This window comes from Salvelinus alpinus, chromosome 28 (genome assembly GCF_045679555.1).
Source record: "Salvelinus alpinus chromosome 28, SLU_Salpinus.1, whole genome shotgun sequence".
Classification (NCBI taxonomy): Eukaryota; Metazoa; Chordata; class Actinopteri; order Salmoniformes; family Salmonidae; genus Salvelinus; species Salvelinus alpinus.
This window is the reverse complement of record NC_092113.1, coordinates 14,583,353-14,607,246: the sequence shown is the minus strand read 5'-3', so window position 1 is coordinate 14,607,246 and position 23,894 is coordinate 14,583,353. Positions and strand designations below refer to the sequence as shown.

The following is a 23,894-nucleotide window of genomic DNA, read 5'->3' as shown; positions in this document are numbered from 1 at the left end:
GGGCGAAGATGAGATAGGGTGGGTGGGAGTGGTTTTAACCAGGGACAACAGGTTAACATACCACGGTAACAGACAGCGACACAGAGAGACATACTGATGGTCTCTATGGAGGCAGATTATGTGAATAATTATAGAGGAGTGTTTGTAGCTAGTCTGATATGTACTGTAGATGTGGACGTGTGGTAACCACGTTCCTTTCCCCTTTCCCTTTCCAAGGTCATGTCTTGTGGTCGTGCTCCTGTGTTTAATTGGGGAAGCAATATTTAACCTCTCAGCATGTTTCTATGGTGTGTTTGACTCCTATTTCTATTAGTGTAATCAACTATCTAGTTCATTCTTCTAATCCTCTCCCCTCTTTTCTTTCATACCCTACGTTCCCCACCACCAGTGTATCCTTTCCCCCACTATCTCCCTCCTCTTTCTCCTCCCCCCACACTCCTCAGTAAGATCACACTTAAAAGTAAAGACCACTTCAGCAGTTTATGGACTTCAGGATGGGTTTTTATTGATCAGACGTCTGCATTAAGAGTCAAAGAGAGAGAGACAACCGTTGCTTCACTTATTTACCAACCCCACATCCCCCTTCTCCTTTCCCTTCCAGTACAGTCAGTTACAAAGGATAGCAACAACATCGACTGTAAAACATTACAATACATAGTTATGACAAAAACGCTGACTCACTAAATAAGTAATTACCTGGACTATTTTTTATTGCAAAAAAATCTATATCCCTTCTGGTGTACAAAAGATTCATTCCTACTTGCAGCCTACCCAGTTGTGGTCTGAAGGTTCAGTTGGGCTTTTCTGCTCCTGGATCAGTGTGTCCATTCCTGACACAGTGTCTCTGCCAGATTCCCTCTGGTGAGCCCTGTTCTCAGGTCAGTGAGAGATGGAGTCTTGGTGTGTCTGTCAGCCATTCTTTGTCCCACTCTTCAGTGATCCGGAGTGATCAATGCACAGCTACAGCTGGTTGAAGGGGACCAAATCCATTGAACAGTTGATTTGGTTCCATTTTACCAGCTTTAGCAAAGCATTTTTGGTGTGAAGTCCTACAGTATGGTCTGAGGAGGTGGGACAGCTTCAGAGTCCTGGATGAGAGGTCACAGAAAGGAGGAGAGGATGAGCTCATTGACAGACACATGTTGTTGTGGAATTTCTATGATCAAATGCACATCCACATAGAAAGCACTCAGACAAAGAACTGATATTGGAGAAAACGATGCCATTGTATGAATTCCTAGGCCTGCATGGAGTAACAAGAGGGTAGGAGGGAACAGAGAAAATAACTATGGCAGTTACAGAGCAGAGAAAAGGAGAGGAGGAGGAGGTGAGGAGGAGGAAGAGAACAAAGGAGATTGGAGTGGGGCCCTACACACAAAAAACAAATGCTTCTGTAAAGTGCCAAATAAGGGTTGTTTGGCTTGTAACCATTGTAACCATAGCAGAACCCTTTTTGGTGCTATATGGAAACTTTCTTTTTAAGGTTCTATAAGAACCATGCTAATAAGGTTCTAAATGAAACCTCTATGGTGCTATAAAGAACCGTTTCCAAAGGATCTATAAAGAACCATTAAAAGAGTTGGTCCTGGGGCCTCCCTTGGTGCACATTTTTGTTTTAGCCCTAGCACTACACAGCTGATTCAAATAATCAAAGCTTGATGATGAGTTGGTTATTTGAATCAGCTGTGTAGTGCTAAGGCAAAAACCAAAACGTGTGCCCAGGGGTATAGCACCAAAAAGGGTTGCGCTAGGGTTAAATCCCATTTTTATGGTTTTTATGATTTTTTAAATTCCTTTTTTTCCCTCTAGAACCTTTATGGAGAATGGTTTCATAAAGAACATAAAGAACCTTTATCTCAAAGGTTCTTTGTAGAACCATACTCTTTTTTTTCTGGTTTAATAGCTATATTATATTGTTACAATTCTATAGGTTTTATTATAGTTGAATCAGGTGTGCTAGCTCTGTAACAGCTTGGGGACCCTGAGGAGAGAATTGAAAACTACTGACTTAGTCAATCTTTCTCAATTGACACAAGACCACATGACCCTCACTCACGGTTGCACAAAAAGAGCTGTGAGCACACCACGCACCAAAATATTCTAATAATTATCACTAAAAGAGGAAAGAACCCTTTTTAAACTGCAAAGAACAATTGAAGGGCTCAAATAGTTATTTTGGTCAGTAGGGTTCCACATAGAACCTTTGAGGAACCCTCACTTTTTTTAGCATGTAAGAGAAAACAGGAGGTGAGTAAATATAAACTGCAGACAAACTTGAGAAAACAATTCATTTATCACAGGTCTGTCAATACTGCTAATGAACCTCCAGGATTCAACACCTCAAGAATTAACTCCCATTGACCTCTACAGAGCATCTCTCTCAATCCCCCTCTCTTTCTCTCTGTTTCCCTCTCCCCTCGTTCTCTCCACAACTTTCTCCCCTTCTCTTCCTCACTCTCCCCTCCCTCTCTCTCCCCATATCCCCGCTCTCTCTCCCTCCTCTATCTCTCTCTCGCTCTCTCACATTTACTCCTTCTCCCTCCATCTCCATCCTTTCTTGTGTCTACTTTCTTGTTCTCTATGTCTACCTCTCCCTCCCTAACTACCACATCTTTTGTACCTTCATTTCTTTATTGTGTGATCTATCATTTCTCCTTCAGGGCGATGTTGGCCCTCAGTGTATAACCAGCCACAGTGTACTCAGCCACCCGCTAACTGTGTGCTGCTTGCCTTTGGTGCAACTCACTCATATCCTTGTTCAATTAGCTTTAGCTGATCATTTATCTATTAGGAAGTAAACCACTTCACACCCGCAACAGACTCCTGGCTCCACAAAACGAGCCATTGATAGTAAAAGTGTTTTTAATGACCAAGTTTCGGAGGATAACATTATCATGATATTTAGTCCTGTACTATCATTCCTCTTGACATCTTTCCTCCTTATACCTTGACCACTTCACCAAGCCCTAGTCTATCTCTCACCTCATCAGAAAGCCAATGTAGCTACAAATGCAGCATACTGTTCAGCATACTGCTCAGTCTCCCCAATGTGTGTTTCTAAGGCTACATTTAGACAGACAGCCTAGTTTTGATCTTTTTTCACTAATTGGTCTTTTGACCAATCAGATCAGCTCTGAAAAAGAGCTGATGCGAAAAGATCTGATGTGATTGGTCAAAAGACCAAGTAGTGGAACAAATATCAGAATTGGGCTGCCTGTCTAAATGCAGCCTTTAAATCTTCCCACTCCTTCTCTCCCTTTCTCTCGGATGCTTGTCCACAGGGAGATATGTAGGTACAGTATCTTGCGGACATAGTATGGGATGCACACTCATATATAAGTATTAACATGCATGCATGAATACACATAGTCACATTCAGACTCACACATACACACAGCTGTGGCTCCTATCCCAGTATCACCAACATCAGTAGTTACTCTACATCCTCAGATATGACCTCTAACGTTCAAAACCAGGTCACGTTCAAAACCAGGAAGTAACATCTAAATAATTTCATGATAAATGCTGAACAAAGTGGTACACCTTGTCGCACTGTAACTCACTGACACCTCAAAGTGCTAACCCGGATGTGAATGTGACTACAACATATACTGCACCTATTGCTACCAGGGCTTGGTTAGGCTTCGGCAGAACAGGACTTTAACAGGCCGATTAAGATGTCAACACTGTTCCCCAGCTGTCCCCACGTGAAGATAACAACAGCGACACGAACTGCAACACACAACTCAAATAAAAAATGGAATGATTAAAAAACAGGCGGGCGAGCTAAAGAGCAACACAAACTTGTCACCTGAGAGCCCGGTGAATTGATGAGGGAGACACTTCCTTGGCTGGGAGAGGAGAAGAGAGGAGAGGAGAAGAGGAGAGAGGAGAAGAGGAGAGGAGCAGGAGTTTCCACTAGATAGCACAAACACAAAGTCAAAAGTGGCTATATGGTAAAAATGAATTAAAACAAAAATGTGATTTTTGGTCTTAAGTTAAGGTTAGGGTTCGACATAAGGTTTGCAGTGTGGTTAGGGTTAGGGTTAGGTTTAAAATCACATTTTAAGAAGATAAATTGTTTAAATATGTGTGTTTATGACTTTGTGGCTGTAGTAACTAGTGACAACTGAGGAGAGGAGTAACACACGGGGAAGGACACTGAGGTATGACCTGAATTCTACCTGTCCCCGAGTTGCTTTTGTTATATCTCTACCGCACCGTACAGCACTGCAGAATGTGCCCACATAAAAAACTACTATTGTATACTATGGTATAAATACTATTAATACTATATTCACTGTAGTGTTTTTGCTGACTTTACTATAGTATTCACTGTACTGTTTTTGCGGACCAAATTAGTTTTTCCTGTAGTACAATATAGTTTACTGTTGTATTTACAGTTCAATAATGTAGTAAAATAACTATGGTTAAATACTATAGTATTCACTGTAGTGTTTTTTCTAACTTTACTATACTAATTAACGTAGTGTTTTTAGTGGACTGTACTATACTGTAGTATTTACTGTCGTGTTTTTGAAGACATTACTGTAATATTTACTATAGTGTTTTTGTTTGATTGTCTTTGACATAGAAATGGAGGCTTTCTCCTTCAGGAAACCTACCGGAGAAATACTAAAATAGCATATTTTCCATAATCTGTAGTTAGGTAGCACTTCTGCCCTTTAGGGAATACAATATGGTCTACACTTGGCATGTAGATTTGTCTTCTTTTTTTTTATTTGTCAATTTGTGTGGCACAAATTGAGATAGGAGGTGGGGGAATGTTAAAAAAAGTGTAGTATTTTTGGCAACTGGAGTGTTTTTTCGGATATTACTGTAGTATTTACTACAGTGCTTTTTTTTGCAGGTAATACTGTAGTATTTACTGTAGTATTCTACAGTATACTACAACATTCTATAGTAAGTACTAAACATGATCGAGGGATACTAGCAGTGCTTAATTTGAGCGGTATCCCTGCAACTCTGTTTTGGAGTGTTTCGTTAAGGAATCCATTTTCCAGGATCCGGTACCTCTCGTGGCATGAAAAATAATTGTCACTGTTTGTGATGTAAAAATGATAATAAAAGCAATCAGAGTTAGGCTAATTCAAGTTGACTCCTCTGTAATTCTCCTGGCTGCCCTCTAAACAACGTAAAGTGGAAACGTGCCTGATAATTGATTCGTGTTGGGCAGGCCCGGGTTTATGATTTGCGCAACATTGTAGCCTATATAGACTAACGCGTGGCCATTGCTGTGGTGAGAGAGATAAGCGCGCCAGTATATCGCACAGAACTAGAATGAGATTCACTTTCTGTGATATCTCTCTCTCTCTACTCTGATAGACATGAGTTTACAACTCTCATCTCTCCAGCGTTGCACTTCATCATTTATTTTCTTATAGAATCATACCCGCGCGAAGGAGTCTGGAGGTGCCGCCCCAGCTAGCAATGAGGAATCGGCCCAGAAGCGGCCCTCTTCCGGGGGCCGGAACTGATTGAATCGGATCTGAATCAGGTGTCGTACTCAGACCGGAATCAAAATGAATGACTGCCCTGAATCGCAGCACCCCTGATAAATTGAAATATATTTGCCAAAGTTATAGAATTACTGCTCTCTTTTTTGTTGTTGAAATAAAGGAAATAATTTCGAATACTACACAAGGAGTAGGCCTATAATTTAGGCACAGATGATCAATATTATTATATTATTTATTTGTTTGCCTAGCTGTGTGTAGCCCAATCACGAGGCATGCCTACGCGCGGAAAATCTGTCAATGAACAGCAAGCAGCCAAAACAGACCTTTCGCAATATTTCAAATACAATCGCGGGAAAAATACAGGTTGGCAATCAAATGGATCTTGCTGAAAATAGAAGACTAATCTGTCTGTAGGCTACCAAGTTATCAACTTCCAAATAGGCCTAATGAGCGAACAGCGTTGTTTTACCAAATACAACAAGAGAGAGAGAAGCTTTTGGTACGAGCGCATCGGCCATCGCAGGTGAGTGAGCTGAGCATCATTGGGTGGTGAGTCAGTGAAACTGGAAAGCTTTTTAGGACTATATTTTCCGACTCATATTGTACAATTTGTGTGTCTCCACACACCTAGGTCTAGGCTATTGATGGATTGAAGACAAGGTCGTTTTTATTGATCTCAGATACTCAGTTTGTCAGTGTCAAAGTAGCCTGTCATTTGTGAGGTATGTGTGTGTGTGTGTGTGTGTGTGTGTGTGTGTGTGTGTGTGTGTGTGTGTGTGTGTGTGTGTGTGTGTGTGTGTGTGTGTGTGTGTGTGTGTGTGTGTGTGTGTGTGTGTGTGTGTGCGTGTGCGTGGGTGTGATTTCGACCAAGGGAGTGTATTCTGGGTGTACTTGAGTTAAGAGGAGAAAATTGCTTTGCATGAAATCCTTTTCACACAAGGGCTTTCTATAGATTAGAGACACAATCCCTCTGTTACACTTTCCTGCTTCTCGTTAAAATCTTTCCCTCCATATGTTTTCCCCCTTAAAAACACACATCCGTTTAGCTCATATAGACAGGTATTTATAAAGTCATCTGTACTTCTCCAGGTAAAGGTGATGAGATTGATTGATTGTGTGGCAGCCGGGTGATGTCCTTTGGCTGTTCCTTAGAAAGTGGACAGTAAAGTGATGATATTAGAGGTGTCATATTCTCCAGGCATAAATTGTAATTAGTAGTCGAGCCAAATGCTCACCTCTCAACACCTCCTCTACTCAAATGCAAATTGTAACACGCAAATAGACAGGCTTAGAAGGCGTGCTGGTCTTGAGACGTATGGGTGTGTGTGTGTAGGCAACTGTACTGTACGTGTGCGTATGCAGCGCCTATATGCATACTTTTGTGAGGAATCAGGGGGAGAGTGTGTGTGTGTGTGTGTGTGTGTGTGTGTGTGTGTGTGTGTGTGTGTGTGTGTGTGTGTGTGTGTGTGTGTGTGTGTGTGTGTGTGTGTGTGTGTGTGTGCGTGCGTGCGTGCGTGCGTGCGTGCGTGCGTGCGTGCGTGCGTGCGTGCGTGCGTGCGTGCGTGCGTGCGTGCGGTGTGCCCTCTATCAGTCTGGCTGCTTTTAGTCAGACTGGATGCTTGTGTCTATTCTGGGAACCTGCTCGGCCCTGCATTCCTGCCCTTATATTGGAGATGGGAAGGAGGGATCAGGGTTTGGGACAGCTGGACCCTGGAGGGAAGGGTAGGGAGGGGTAGGAGGGAACTGTGTACAGGTGGTGTAAGGGGCAACTGCTGATGAGACTATGTATAGCCCTAAAGAGGGTCTGACACTCTGAACCCTGTCCCACTGCACAGCCTGTCACTTTGCTTCAATATTATCTTCACTTTTATTTCAGATGCACAGAATGGTCTGTCCGTCACTCTCTCTTGTGCTCTTGCTCTCTTGGTCTCTCTTTATCACTCCTCTCTCGCTCTCTCTCTCTCTCTCTCTCTCTCTCTCTCTCTCTGCCCCTCTGTTCCCGTCAACCATTTCACTCGGCTTTCTCTCTCTCCTTATCTGGACAAGTGAGCTCTGAGTGGTTCTCAGGCAGCTGGCCTGTTGAATGACACTACACCTCTCCCTTCCCTCCCCTCTGGTCTGGAGGGCTGGTGGGCCAAAGGGCTGGGGACCATCAAAATGCATCACTTCCTGTCACATCCACATTGTGCAAGGCCCCGTGCTGCTCTTACTCTCTGCCCTCTAGTGCCACCACAGATTCAGTGACCAATTGTAATTTATTTTATTTATTTTATTTTATGTAACCTTTATATAACTAGGCAAGTCAGTTAAGAACATATTCTTATTTATACTGACGGCCTACTTCTGTAATAGAAAATTAAATGAAAGTCACCCATTAAAATATTAATGTCTAAAAGTATTTGGTTTTAAATATACTTAAGTATCAGATCAGAGGAAGTAGGCATGACCACGGATGTTCTCTTGATAAGTGTGTGAATTGGACCATTTTCCTGTCCTGCTAAGAGGTCAAACTGTAATTAGTACTTTTGGGTGTCAGGGAAAATGTATTGTGTAAACAGTACATATTTTCTTTATGAATGTAGTGGAATAAAAGTAAATGTTGTCAACAATATATATAGTAAAGTAAAGTACAGATACCCCCAAAAACTACTTAAGTAGTAGTTTAAAGTATTTTTACTTTAGTACTTTACACCTCTGCCATTGAACAGAGCGGGGCCTTGGGGATGCCGGTCTGGACCAGCCAAACACAAGTAACACAAACTCACAGATGTACAGCAGTATAAAATATCAACAGTACCTTGTGACAGAAAAAAATCACTCATGTAAAATCATGGCAATCATCCATTCATCCACACAAAAAAAGGTATGAGTTCACTACCCTAGAGGTAGAGACTGTGGGAGACAGCTCAGCAGAAACGCGAGATGTGAGTGTGACCGTATGTTTTTTTCCGCTGGTCCATGTCAGTGTTGTACACTGTGGTACACTGTGCTGTGCCCCAGTCATTGTTAATGGAAGGCCCGTGACAGCAGGTTCTGTGGAAGATGTCAATCAGTCCTCTGGTTAATGAGGCTAATTCACTCCCAGTAATGAAACCGCTTGACCTCTGCTCAGACCGTAAACTTTATCTACACAGCCTTTATTTACTTCTACTAATTATCTACTTAAACGGAAGAATTGGGGATGTGTTGTGTTGTGTGTGAGCAACACTACACTCTTAGAAAAAATGGTGCTTTCTAGAACCAGAAAGGGTTCTTCGGCTGTCCCCATAGCCGAACTCTTGTACTAACCTATTTTGTTTCCAGGTAGAACCCTTTTGGGTTCCATGTAGAACCCAAAATAGTTCTACCTGGAACCAAAAACGGTTCTACATGGAACCAAAAAGGGTTCTCCTATGGGGACAGATGCAGAACCCTTTTGGAACCCTTTTTTTCTAAGAATGTACACTGGAGGATAGGGACTATTGGAATGACTAGATGTGGTCACAGTTCCCTGTTCTTAGAGCGAGGGTTGAGCCCAAGGCCTACCCAGCTATTGAAGCCTAGGGTTAGTAGTTTGGTGGTCTCCCCAGCTGAGGTCCCCTGGTGTCAGGGGAGAGAGAGGTGGGAGTGCTGCTGCAGTGCAGTGCGGTGGTGTGCTGGCTCCTCTCCCCTGCATTCGGACGTGAGCAGAGCAGCACCCGGGCCCTGACTCAGCACTATTCCCTTTCCTGATTGGTTGATCAGGGAAGGAGTCGGTATTGTAACAGGATCCTTTATCCTCCCAGGCCGGCCGGCTTCTCTTCCCTCACAAAGATAAAAAATGACAGAAAACCTGACTGACCTTGTGTCTGTACTGTATAGTTTACACTCCGTAGGCCTAGTTTACACAACAGACATGTTCTATATTGTTCCATAGTTTGTTGATACGCAGAATCCTTTCCTGACTGTGTCTAACGACTTTATATGACATAATTAAAGCTCTACTCTGTGAGAGGGATACTCTGTGATTATCGCCTTGTTTAATTCCTCAGTCTTGATTTTACATCGGAATGATTTAATCCTCAAAGCGGTTTTATTTCTTAACCTTTTAATCTAACGGCGACACCCTTTAAAGAATCAATAGCAATTTAGATGATATATTTAATTATTTCCTTGCCCTCTTTATCTCTTTCTGTGTGTCTTTGCATAGAGCCACCAGATGTAAATTGGGTTTGATTATTTCTCTTCTCCTGCGCATCCTGTGTGTGACTGGGTTGGGACTTAAAAAGCCTCTCAGTTCTGGGTCAATGTAGCCTCTGCAACCGAAATGGAGAGAAAGCCTTCGATGTGACTACCGCTTAGTTAAGTTAACAAGATGACGCTCCATCTTAACTCCTCCTCCACATTTACTGGATTGGTTGAACAGTGCAGAAGAGAACCTCCCCCTCCAGTTGTTTTCCTTCTCGTCAAGACCAGTATGTAGGGGATCTAGTTTCAGGCATTTATTTTAAGCCTGCTAGGGTCAATGTAATGCTGCTTAAAAAATAAATAAAAAATATTTATTTTACTTAGAGCTTTTCATCATACAGATAATCTCAAAGACGCTTAAAAACAACAAAAATAAAGTACATGCAGTTATTGGGCTATATATTTGCTTAAAAGCAGTTTACTCTTGGACACGCCATTTGTCTTGTTGGCCTTGACAGTCTGAGATGAGTGCTGAGCCTCTCTTTTGCGGCGCGGCTGATTTTAACCTGCACCATTTTTCTTGCAGTAAAATTATTTACGGCTCAGGGAGAGGGACAGACGGTGCCGTTAAAGGCAAATCTCGGGCTGCGTCGTCACCGCTGTTCTGAGGCCGGGACGATGGCCGGGTCTGGGACTCGCCCTGGTTAACCCCAGCGGAAGGCTGCCTTTCCCCTTGCCACTCAGACACAGCAGAGCAGAGGAAGTAATGGATCCACTCAACTCCTAATAACCATGATAGCAGTACCCGGGTCAGGCTCTTAACTCACCAGCACAAAGAGAGAAAGCCAGAGAGAGACAGACATGGCAGTGACATAAAAAAAATGAATGTGGAGGTGAAGGACTACTGGAATTCCGTAAAAGCATCAGACGTCTGTACTCTACATTTAACAGAAAACCACCTTTGATTTGATGACGTTCTCACACTTTGTCAGAGAATGATGTCATATATACGCATTACAACTGGCTGCCAAACTGCAGCAGAGCAGACCCATCTTCACATCTCTCTCTCTCTCTCCCTCTCCCTCTCCCTCTCTCCCTATGCTTACCTTATGCAGACTGATTCTTACCACATACACGATCCTACTGCCCCCTCCAGCCCCCCCCCCCTCACCTCTCCCACCATCGCTCCCACCCCTCCCTTAACGAAGTACGACCACTTAGATATTTTAGCCATGCTTTCATCACCATCACCGGCAGGCTCACAAAGCAGTGCTTGATATACACTCTGCCGCCAAACAAAAATCCAATGCAGTTAAACTCAGAAAGGAGCTCAGGCGGAAGAATATGCTGGCTGACACGCTCTCTGTTGTGAGAGTCGGACAGCCCTTTGTCAGCCCAACAGTCCCCTGCACGTCTCTCTAAAGAGAAAGAGGTTGTATTAAATGTGCTGTGTTTAACTGGTGTCACCCAGAAACAAAAGGCAATAGAGGATGAACCCAGTTAAGGCCATCGAATAGATTTGAATCTATTTCATTTAATCTCCCCTTGTCTTCTAACGCTGTACATAAGAGAGAGGGGAGGCAAGGTGATTCAAATCAGCAATTCTGGGTTGCCTTGAGACAGAGTACTGCATGATAAGGCGAAGAAAGAAGTCAGACACTTGAGAATAGTTCTTATCGAGGTAAGGTATGCGTATAAATGAGGGGAGAAGATTAAGTCCGATGTTGCGTTAGCTACGTATTGACAGATCAAGACCAACAACTTTCAATCTGTTTGAGTGTAACTGAAAAATATTTGATTGAATTATAGGTTTGGTTCTCAAACGTTCCACAAAAAAAAGTCTGTGGGTGACCTAACTTTATAAACCTTCACCCACAATATACATAATTGAAGCAAACACAAATACACATTATCCCAAGATTTGTATTGGCACATGCACCACTGCAGTACTCTCGAGGGTCTCTAATTTAACCCATCCTGTGTGAGTTCATGTTTTCCCCTCTATTCCTCCTAGCTCTGCTCTCTGGTTTCTCTCCTACCCTACAGTCCTTCCCCTTACCTTCAAGTGTCCTTCAGGGACCTTGGGCACTTGGCTTGCTGCTCGGCTCTGCTCTAGACCGGTGTTCCCTATTGCTCCCATTACAGAGCCACACAATCTCTGTATTTCCCCACTAATGAGCCCCTCAGCCTGGCTGTCTGTCTGTCCGGCTGGCCAGCAGGCCACAGGCAGATCAGTAGGGTCCGGACAGTAATCATGCAAATAACTCAAACTGCTCTCCTTCCCACTCATGTTAATACTACGCCCACTGTTACTACTGCTGCTGCTGCTAATAGCACTGAGCCCATGCACATTCTACCACTTTACATTCCTACCATTACAGATAATAATCTGACCATGACATTGTAATAGTTTTCTCGCGAAAAGAGGAGCAATTATTTCAAACCACCCAGCGGCTGCTGGAACAGCTCAGAAGACATAACTCTTTATGTGTTTTAGGGACTCATTTTCAGTCCGCTGGCTCTCTCTCTCTCACACACTGCCCTGGCTTCTTTCCAACTCCCTCTCCTCTCTTGTTCACTCGTTTCCTCCTTCTCTCTCATCCCCATCTTTTACATTTTCACCCGTCCCTCTCCAATTCCCTCTCTTCCTCTCCTCTCCCTGCTCTCTTTCTACCTTCTTTCTCCCGTTTCTCTCTTTCACTGTTTCTCTCCAGCAGTCCCAGTTCTTAGCTGTTCCAGCTTGCTGTGGCAGTGTAACGCTAACTCTCCCTGGCGTCGCACTCCTCTCACCCTGAGATGTATGTTCACTTAAAGCATTGTTTAATCTGGGATACTTGCTACTCCGGTCCTCCTCTGTGCCCGCCGTGTCTCCTCCTCTCACCTGCCACTCCTCCTCTCCTCCTCTTCTCTTGCTCCACAGCTGGCCTGACACCCTGTCTGCAGCGCTACACACACTGCTGCTGCTCCCAATTACACCCCGCTTATAGGGGACCAGCAGGACGATACGCTAGGCCACACACACACATAGAAAACCCACACACATCATGCGTGCACAAGCATGTGCGCGTACAGTTGCACACACATATCCTGAAACACACAATCACAAGAACAAGCAAACACTAAGTGAAAGTGTACATACACTCAAACACAACTGTGCTAGGTTCCGCTTGAAGTAGGTTAGGTTGCCCTTGTCCTGCTTTTGCCATTCATTTATATTCTTACGTTTTATTCTGGCAATGTTCTGGCTATGTTCTGGCTATGTTCTGGCTATGTTCTGGTTATGTTCTGGCTCTATTTTGTTACAACCATAGATAGTATAATAAAGGTGTCCAGGCACATTGTTGAATCTTATATTGCCTCTGAGAAATACTATTCCCCTTTGGCAGTGCTATTTTACATAGCCCTATGTTGCAGAGGATGGTGAGGTTTATGAATGAGAAAAAGACCTAGCATATGACCGTGTCATCATTTATTTTGACACTTCATAACAAAACATTGTTTGAAGTTAAAATATCAAGTAAAGTCAGTTCTGGAACATAATGACTTTTGGGAAACATTTAATTTGCAATTGTATAATCCTAGTTACCTTGGGTTATCATTATGATAAAATATAGTCATTCTTTCCCATCTATAATTACCATATTATTACAGCATAAGCTATAAATGTTATGACCTTATAAACAGAGGATCTGTGTAACGATAATATTACGACAACTATAAACCTCTGCAATGTAGTAATTGTTCTGGCGCACAAATGTGTGTGCGTGCGTGTGTGCGCATACACTTGTGTGCGCATATGTGTGTGTGTGTGTGTTTGCGCGTTGGTGTGTGTGTGTGTGGCGAGGAAACAGTAGAGCAGTAGACATTTTCGCGGCCGACATTGACAAGAGGATGCTTCCATCAGAGTGCCCTTGTTCCTTTAATTACTTCCTCCTCCTTTACAGCTCCGCTGAATTTAAATTAGCCCACGTGTTAATTTCCAGTAAGCATGGCCAGTTCATATTGTGAACTAATGGCCAGGGTCTGGACTGAACATCAGTTCAAGCAGCTGGCAATTCTGGGGATTTGGACTATACGCTTCTATGATAATGCTGTGTAGACCTTCTTCACATAAACATGCAAAACTATAGCCTATCGCAATTATAATCAGTAAAACGGTTTTCTATCCACATTGTTCCATTTGATTTGTTCCATGTTGCATTAATTATTACAAAAACACAATGAAAATGTCAGCCTAAATTGTACTTCGAGAAAAAAAATGTTTTTATGATTTAAAATAATTTACGCTGTGGAGTCCAGCTGTGATTTTAGCGATGCAGTTATTCATTATGTATCCATGTAAAATGGAGAGCGCCTGGACTATTCTACAGTTCCTGTGTTTCTGCAGACAAAGAGAGTTGTGCAGGGTTTGGATGGGGTTATTGGAAATTAATGCAGGCACTTGTCTGTTTAATTGATTGAAACAAACCTCTTTCAGCATTGATCCCTGTTCTAGTGTTCAGGCCGATGGGCACGGCCCGGGGAATGGGGAGGGGAAACGAGGGGCTAGTCTGGAGCAACAGAGAGGCCTGAGCACCTGACCCTGCCAGGATACAACTGGATGGTATGGATGGCCCACATAAGAGGATTCACGCTGGGTGTTTTAATAGAGCTTCGTTTGAGTAATATTGTAATTGCACCTGCGTGAAAAATCTTCATATTAATTTTCTTAGATGCAGCCTGTGTCTTCTCGCTGATCAATACTTTGATTGTGCTTAGATCAGATCAGACGTCCCGCAGTCTCTCGTCAACAGCCGTGTAATGGCCGATTGACTAATTGACTTTTCAAAGATGTAAATAAATTATGGAGAGGTCACAAGGTTCAGCACTATGGTAATTGAGTAATTAACTAAGCATATTTTTTTCAGGACTGTTTGAAGTACTGTATGTCTTTCGCCATTACTCTTTTGCTACTTTGTTGTCACAAGGTAGCCACATTTCGGATTGTTCGTATATTCAGAGACAATGTGCAGTCTTTCTCCGAGTCATTCTGGAATACTCTGTTTTAGCTTTATCGCCGAGGATATCTTATCAATTAACATTTTATTGACTGATTGAGGGTCGTTAGTGGCAATGCATTTTGGGATAGGTCGTGGCCTCTCCCTCTTAAATCTGCCACATAGACAAGACTGCTGCACTGGTGCTAGGAGCAATAGAATATCAATGTCCATGATCTCACTATAGAAAGTCCAGCCCTAGATAATGTGTACATTACGGAAAAATATACACTGAGAACGATATAACAAATAACAACCAAATTGATAGAGTGTTTGTTTGTGATGTCAATAGTAGGCATTCCCCTGTAACCTGAGGACTTGAAGTTGTTTTCCAGCCTACAGATAGATAGTTGTTCTGTTTGAGCTATAGTTCTGGAACTATAGAGTAATATACAGTACAATAGAGTAATATACAGTACAATAGAGTAATATACAGTACAATAGAGTTGTCCTGTCTGTGTCTTTGTGTTGAGGCGAGGAGACACATACAGTCAAGTCCCAAATGATTGGCACCCTTCAAAAAGATGAGCGAAAGAGACTGTGTAAAATAAATAGTACAAATACTAAGTATTGAAAACAGAAGTGCCAATAATCTTGACACATTGTTCAAAAAATATATATCTGAGCAATTGTTTCAATCATACTATATATATAGATATATAAAATCATACTATATATATATATATATATATATATATATATATATAGCTCTGTATTTGTATTATTTATTTTATAAAAGGTGCCAATACTTTTTGACCTGACTGTACATTACCCAGTACACTGCTAGGCTTGCACTAAACTCTTACACTCACATGATATCACACACAATGTAGTGTAGTGTACTGTAGTGTACTCTAGTGTAGTGTAGTGTACTATGGTGTACTGAACTGTAGTGTAGTGTACTATAGTGTACTGAACTGCAGTGTACTGTAGTGTACACCCTCGCACAGCACAGCACAGGACACTACTGCGAACAGATTAAAGCTCCCACACAATAAACCCCCCCCCCCCCCCCCCCAGTCCCCTCTTCCTGACACCCAGATACACCACTTTACTTATCATAACGCGCCATACTCATTTACACCATAGCACCACACTGACATATTGGGCCATATTGGTATGTAACACAATTACACCACATAACATTACACCTTTGGCCTGTATTATACCAGCTCGCATTCTTCAGTCAGTACTGTATTTCCAGTCATCATTTTCAATGTTACACTTAACTGTATCCTATTGCCCTCCCCTTTGTGGAGCCCCAGACAGGGTTGTCCATTCGGACAGCCAGCCAGGCAGGCAGGCAGGTTGACGGGAGGCTGTGATGTGTGGGTCAGGCGGCGGCGCTGGTTTAGTGGGCCCCCCAGTCAGCTGGCTTTGGCTGTCTCAGCACGGTGCCGCAGTCAGCATTGTTGCATATTTAATGTCCTGATGAGCGCTTCCACCTGCTGACACAGGCAAATGACAGAACAATATACCCCCCTAACCCCCCTGCCCGGAACACCATCATCAATCGAGCCCTGCCTCGCCTGCTCACCGCTATTCCCGCCGCCGCACCTCTCCCCCTCCAGCGCTCTCTTTCTCTATCTCTCCCTCGCTTGCCATTCTCTCTCTCTCTCTCTCTCGCTCCCAGCCCCCACTCGGTCTGTCCCTCCCCTCTCTGTCTCTGACCATACTACCGCTGACCATACAGACACTTCCCTCAAATCATTCTCTGTCTGTAGGGCAACCTTTCCCTCTGTTCCTTACAAATCCACCTTCAGCAGGCCATAATAAAGACACCATGCCCACCCCATCATCACACACACATCCTCTACACTCACTGACCTCTCAGAGAGCGTGCAGTCAGGTCACCTCTGATGTGTCGTTTCATGCATTTCAGATCCAGATTGTCTCTGTAGGCTGGGTAGACGTATCTCTCTGTACAGACCAGTGAGCAATCAGTGACCTCTCTGGTTCCTAACACTTTGGGGCAGCAATGGTTACTGTCCTTTTAGAAGTTGAAAGATCTCTGACCAACTCGTATCTGTAGCTTTGTGCAAGAGTGATCATCAGCTAAATGATTATAACTACACCCAGATAAGGTTCTGCACGGTAACTGTACCCAAAACAGGCTTAAAGAACAGACCCGGCTCAAAACACAGGTAACAGTATTAAAAAAAAGCAGAGGTTTCTTCCGTCCTTCCAAACCAGGCCAAGTGACTCCACTATGCCCAAACCAGTGTAATTACTTACAGCCAAACTCAGACGGACATTATGACCATGCGCAATCATCAGACAGACAGTCAATCATCTGGTGTTAGAGCTACAGCGTCTTAGTCCCAGTCTTAGCTCCTTCCTCTCTCTGGCCTGCTGCTGAAGCCCATGGTATCCATTAGTAAGCATTTGTTCACTGCACCATTTACTGTAAACTGCTGTCTGTGTGAGTTGCTATCGCCCAACACACAAACCAGTTCTGATCCCTTTTTTAAAAAACCTTTAAAAAAATCAAAGGGCCAAAAAAGTATTCTGTGACCATTGAAGTATGACATACAGCTGTTTCTTTTTAGAAAGGTAGAAATGAATGGGATGAATAATATCCTAAAATCTATTCAGAGCAGGTGAAAAGTGCTGACTGATTCGCTGCTCCTCCTGTATGCTTCTCTGCAGTACGTGTTGGATTGGACTCGACCGAACCAGAACGGAACGGAAAACTGCGTATGCCTTCTCTTTAAATACTCCCACAGATACACACATCCACAGATACACACATCCACAGATACACACACAGGAACACACAAGAACACACGCACATAAAAACATAAAACAAGAGCACACACACGAACAGAATGTACACACACAGGTGAAATATAGACAGTATTCAGGCTCTTTCTAAGGTCAGGGGTCTCTGTAATAAATGGTCGTGGTTCTGTTGAGTCAATTATGTTAAATCTTGGTCAATTAGTTAATTCTACATATTTAAACCTTTTCTTGTTCGACTGGTTTGTCTGTGTCCAAATGCGCTGCGTTTGTCCCCTACCTGGGATACATACTTCTTTACATTCCATAGTTGCTCTTGTTCATATGGGCATATAAAGAAGTATGTTGCCCAAGCAGGTAATGGTCCTTTTTGGCGCATTGGTTTCGCTCCACCTTCTCTCCTCTCTCGCCAGAGGAGCAAAAATGTTGAATCGGGGTCCCAGGCCGACCCCACCTGCATGACGGCCCCCCTTCCCCACCACAAGGGTCCCAGTAGGAGAGAAGAATAGCCTCCCCTCTCCACCACCCCTACACTGAAATCCCAAAGTCATTGATTCGTGTGAATCTGACAGTCCGTGGTGTACATGAACAAATCTACTTGTTTCAGTTCAATCAATAAATGAGCAGTGTTAGAGATATTGGAAAGGCACTCACACAACACAGCCACCACCGTTTTGTCCCGTTATGAGGTTCTATTACTTATCTGGTCACACCATTAAGACTTTCGCCTTGTGCTATTTTACACCTCATTTTTCACGGATAAACCTCTCAAACTGTCCCATCGCAAGGAGAAATAATCAACTACCATCTGTCTTATCATCCCCCACTTCCATACGGCTGTACTGTATTTTTAATGTCAATAAGGAAATAATTCATATTTACATTACCATGATTTTCAATAAAATTTTCTCTCACAAAAACCTGCATTGCCATAAATAAATGTTGCAATGTCTGCCGAGTACAACTTGTGCTAGTTTGACATAAGGAGCAGTTTCTTACACAGGCTACGCAGAACGGCACACGATTCACCTTGAGTGTCACGCTTAGAGGTGCAGCTGCAGCGGAGGAGAAAGAGAGAGAGGGAGAGAGAAGGGGAGAGAGGGGGAGGAAGAGAGAGGGAGATCTAGCGCTTACCTAGCGGATAGCTGTCAGGTAGTCTCCCCGGCTTCAGACGGGCCAATGCACCAAAGAGGAGTGAAACAATAAAGGAGAGAAAGAATGAAGATGAGGAGGAAGTGCATCCCCTGTTTTTCTTCCCTCTTAGTCAGTGTCCCAGGTGCTGCCTCTGCAGTCTCTCTTGCTCGCTCTCTCACACACAGCCACACACACACTCTCGCCCTCACTCTCTCTAACAACCCCCTCGATTTCCCCTCACTCCCCCCCCCCCCCCCCTCTCTCTCTCTCTATCTCCAACAACAAACTTTTAGTCCAATGCAGTACTCCTCTTGTCCCACTGGTCTACACCTTTTCAGGTACTGCTCTCTCACGCCCCCTCCCCCTCTCTCTCTCTCTCTCAGTGCCACACGTCCATGACTTTCTCTCTCTCTATGATATAGAGCCTATACTTAACACTGCCCACTCCTGTCCTTTGTATCTGTGTATCTGTGCTCCCCCTTCTCTCTCTTTCCCTCTGCCTCTCCCCTCCTCTCTCCTTCCCTCTGTCTCTCCCCTTCTCTCTCCTTCCCTCTGCCTCTCCCCTCCTCTCTCCTTCCCTCTGCCTCTCCCCTCCTCTCTCTTTCCCTCGGCCTCTCCCCTCCTCTCTCTTTCCCTCGGCCTCTCCCTGCCTGTCTCTCTTTCTGATCTCTAAAGCTCCGGTAACAATGTGGTCCCGGCAGGATGAGCAGACAGTGATGAGATTGAATGGCAGGCTATTATGGTCAGGTTTTGGGTGGGCAGACTCAGGGATTTCTAGGGAACACTACCGAATATATGCACATTACTGTATAAGTATGTGATTTTTCCGCATTTGTGAAAATGTGTGCTTTTTGTGTGTCTGTCTCAGTACAATGTGTGTGTGCGTTTGCGTGTGCATGCACGTACGCATGTGTGTGTGGGTGTGTGAGAGAGTGCCCTTCACCTGAGAACCCCATTCACCTGAGCCCCCCTTCCCCCTCCCATTAGCTTCTCTCCCTGATCGAAAAGCCCTCCACCCCCCTGTCCCTTTAGATCAATACCCATCTATAGGCAAATGCACAAAGGCTGACTTGTGCTTTTAATACATTGAACCCCTGCTAACGTCAGTCTTCTAATGAAGGCTCTGAGAGGGGTGTTAAGTAATCCTATTGGCGGGGAGGCTGTAGGTGAAGAAGTGTGTGTGTGCACGTTTGCGTGTATGTGTGTTTATGAACCCGTGTGTGAGCGTGTGTGTGTGTGTGTGTGTGTGTGTGTGTGTGTGTGTGTGTGTGTGTGTGTGTGTGTGTGTGTGTGTGTGTGTGTGTGTGTGTGTGTGTGTGTGTGTGTGTGTGTGTGTGTGTGTAGTCAGACACACACACAGATACAGTGAACAGCCAGTGCTCTGCCTGAATTTCCCTACAGACCAGTTTGGCCTCTGTGCAGAATGTTTGAAAACACCCTGATTCAGTGACAGACATGAGAAGACAAGAGGGTAGAGAGAGAGGGAGAGAGAGAAGGAAGGAAGTCCCTGTGCTGTTTCTGGTGGAAACGAGGTGCCATAACAAGCAGCAGCCGCCACCGCGGGTGACTTACGACCCGACATGCAATGCTCTCCTTCACCACGGCAGGGGCCACACTGCCAGCGTCTTTACTTGTGAGCGGCGGCCATTAGCCATGACAAATAATTACAGCCCCCTCCTAGAGGTCGCTCAGAGGAGGAGCATCACGGGGCTCTGAGAACAAGACATTATCTATTCACCTAACATGACATGGATGACTGAAGCCTGGGATGGTAGGAAGCTATGGGCAATGTTTTAGGGAGTTTGAATGCACTGTCTCATTCAGCAGATTATTTTACCTTAGTTAATTTAAGGAAAATGTTGTAATGAAATATGTGTACAACTTTATCAACTCTTCCACACTAAGTGGCTAAACAGGAACTATCTGGAGAGCGAAACGTACTGACAGAAATAAATAGGAAGCGATAGTGAGTGGGTTAACTCACCATCTACAATGTTCTTAGAAGTAAGTGGATATGCGACACAAATGCGACAATGGGCGTGAGAGTGAGGAGGAGGAGCAGGAGGAGGAGGAGGAGGAGCAGGAGGAGCAGGAGCAGGAGGAGGAGGAGGGGGAGGAGGGGAGGATAAAGAGAAACAGACAGGGGCAGCCTACATTGACATTGTGTTACACACACATGCATAATGTATCCACTGTACTTCACCTCATAAGCATAGAATTCCCCAGAGACAAATACTGTGTGCATGTGCATTTGTATACAGTTATCTGCTGTATGTATGAAAGTGCTGGTTGCGCAGTGTTGTCAGAGTCTCCGTGCTCCTGTCTCTCCATGGCAGGACCTGTGCTTCTACAGGACTGCTGCATACATCAGCCAAGCCCTCCCAGTAATTAAACTAAAAGTCTCCATCATAAATCATTGTGCTTCTTTCCCCTTCTCTCTCTTCCTCCCCTGTTTCCACCACCATCCCTCTCTTCCTCCCCTGTTCCCACCACCATCCACCATGGAAGGCAGGTTTGTGTAAATCACTATCGCCTGGGACTGGGATAGTAACAGAGGGAAGGCAGCTTCTACATCCCTACACCATCCACACACCATGTCCTGTATTCACTCCATTACCAGGCATTAAACCCAGTCTCAACCCTTCCCACTACACCTCCCGCCAGGGTTGAAGAGGGCTCACCAGTCAAAACACAGATTAATGGAAGAGCGTTGTGTATTCAAGCCCCTAAACATCTGGACAAGGTCTCCCAGAAGCAGGTCCATCTGTCCAAGTATTCAAATGAATCCTGAAATCAACCTCATTGAATATTTGTTGGACAGCTGCATCTTGTTCTACAAGGCAAGGTAGAGATTCGAACCCAACCCATTTAGAGAGTGTCAGCAGGTCAGAATCCTTTCAAACAGCTGCTTGTATATGTATCACAACCAGCAACAGCCTGTCTCTCCAGCAGCACCTGGGTCACCCAATCTCCCTCAGTACCAGACCAGGAGTCACTGTGAACCTCTCACACTCTGGTGCTTGACAGACAGCTGACCACCACTGATTCCCCTGCTGGTATCTGGTGTCTGATATCTGGTTTCTGGCACCATTAGATTTAGAGTAAAATCAGCCGAGTCAAACACACGTCTGCCTAGATTGGAACCTTGCTCCCATCTTCACCGCCTTCTCCTCCTCTCTCTCTATCTATCTCTCCCTACTCTCGCTCCTCTCCTGAGAGTGACACATGCGTCTGTCCTGTCTATAGATAGTCCATTAGGGCCTGCTGTGATATTCCGGTCCCATGACTGCCCTCGCTCACATTCACTTGGTGTCATTTAACCCCGCAGTGCCAGGATCATTCCACTTTCAACCGCTAAAACCTCACACCTGTCTCCTTCAAACCACAGACATAGTCACAAGTAGTCCATCAAGCAGTCGTATCCGTGACCGTGTAAAGAAATGACTCCTAATGTGCTGTGATGCGGAAAGAGTGAAGTTATTGCAGTGGAAGTGTGAATGCTAGGATGTTAGATAAAACAAGAAAAAGTAAAGCCATTGAAAATAATTGCGTGAATAAGTTTAACTTAATTGATTAAATAAATTCCAAACTGCATGGGTGTCCTTCAGAAGAAGAGAAAACCCCCAGCAATAATGATAGCTAATTTGAACAAATTCAACCACAGTGAAGTAAATGAATGCACTATAAGTGAACTAAAGGAAAAATAATTAAGCATGCTAGTTTATATAAAATGTTTCAGATAACCGTCGACCTTGTAGAGATATAAAATACTCCCTCTTCCCCACTCTCTTAAGAAAGCATGGCAGTCATCCACTGGGGTTCACACATTACAGCTATACCCTTTCTGCTATAACACTAAAGCAACTTTGACAAGAGGAGGACGATGGAATGGACAGCAGCTCAGCGCTCCGTGCCCTGTCGGAGCAACAGTCAGAAACAACTGCACTGAGAAGACAGCCGAGCTGTCAGACTGACACAGAATGCACCCACACATGCATACACATTACGCATGTACAGACAGAGACAGTATAGACATACGCATACAGTATGTTGAATGCACACACACACATAGAGCACGTACCGGTATGAGGGTGATCTGGCGGGGCGGCGGCCCGTGCGGTGTGGCTGCTGCAGGCAGAGTGTCTGTCTGTTTCCTGGGAGCTGAATCAGCGACGGAGAGTTTAGGGATGCAGAGAGGAGAGGAGGGTCATGGGAGATGCTGCTTTTCTCACACCGGATGGGAGGAAGAGGATGAGAGGAGGAAAAAAATACCAAAAAGAACCAATGGCAGGTACTAAGAAAAAGCCCTATATAAAATCAAAAGACTTGAACCTTTCTTATAAGAGGATTTTTTTTATAACCTGATGATGTGGTGTTCAAATGCGTCAAACTCACGGCTGCCCATCCCTCCCCACCTAACCATGCAACGTTTGACTGAGGAAGCTTAATGAAACTGCAATAGAAGGATCAGAGAATGTGGACTGTGCGCTGACAGAGCTGAAGGACAAATTGAGAAGAGGGACAGAGGAAGGGAGAGAGAAAGAGAAAGACTGACTGAGTGAGTGAGAGAGCGCCAGAGAGTGAGTGAGGAAAGCAGAGGAGACACAATAGATGACAGGATAAGTGCAAGAAAGAAAGAAAGAAAGAAAGAAAGAAAGAAAGAAAGAAAGAAAGAAAGAAAGAAAGAAAGAAAGAAAGAAAAAAAGACAGAAAGACAGAAAGAAAGAAAGAGTCTATGTTTTGCCTCAACGGCGCATTGAAGAGATTACATTTTCCTTTCTAACCTCTCAGCTGTCCGTCATTTCCCCACATCTCCTTCTCGACACTGACCCCCCATATTCCACAGCGCCACACATCCTGAGGTCACCGCAACGCAGGGCCTGTATCAACCTCCAAAGTACGGATACAAAAAAATGAATGTGTCGATCCCATCACAGGGAGACTTCAGAAGCAAAAGGGTTGAGAAGAGAGAAAGTAAGCAAAACATTTCTAAAGCAATACCCTGTCAGCTGACGATGCTCTGGAGGAGTGGATGAAGACATAAGCATTGATTTTGAAATGAAAAGTGGAAAGGTGGACTTCAGATCGAGACGGACAAACTCTGGGAGAGAACGGAAGGGCAGCGTGATCAGAGTAACCCCCCACCGTCCAGGGGCTTATATACCCAGGTAGGAACAGCAGACATGCGCCCCCCTGACCGGCCCGCCTGCACCCCGACGCTGCCTGGCCTTATTTAGTGAAGCGTGGCAAAAAATAGCCTGTCAAGTGCTGAGCGTCCCGACAAAAGGGGGTGGGTGAGTGGGATGTACAGGGTGGAATGGCTGGGGGGAGGCTGTTCCAATCCATCTCTCTGTCGATT

At 44.3% G+C, this 23,894-nt stretch overlaps 1 long non-coding RNA gene across 1 annotated transcript; it reads right to left on the bottom strand.

Moving 5' to 3' along the window:
- Positions 1-479: 479 nt before the first annotated feature.
- Positions 480-23,665, bottom strand: LOC139557242 (uncharacterized). Its single transcript, XR_011671353.1, has 2 exons — positions 22,617-23,665; positions 480-1,088 (listed from the first exon to the last, which is right to left on the bottom strand). It is a non-coding gene; the product is annotated as an uncharacterized lncRNA (long non-coding RNA).
- Positions 23,666-23,894: the final 229 nt, after the last annotated feature.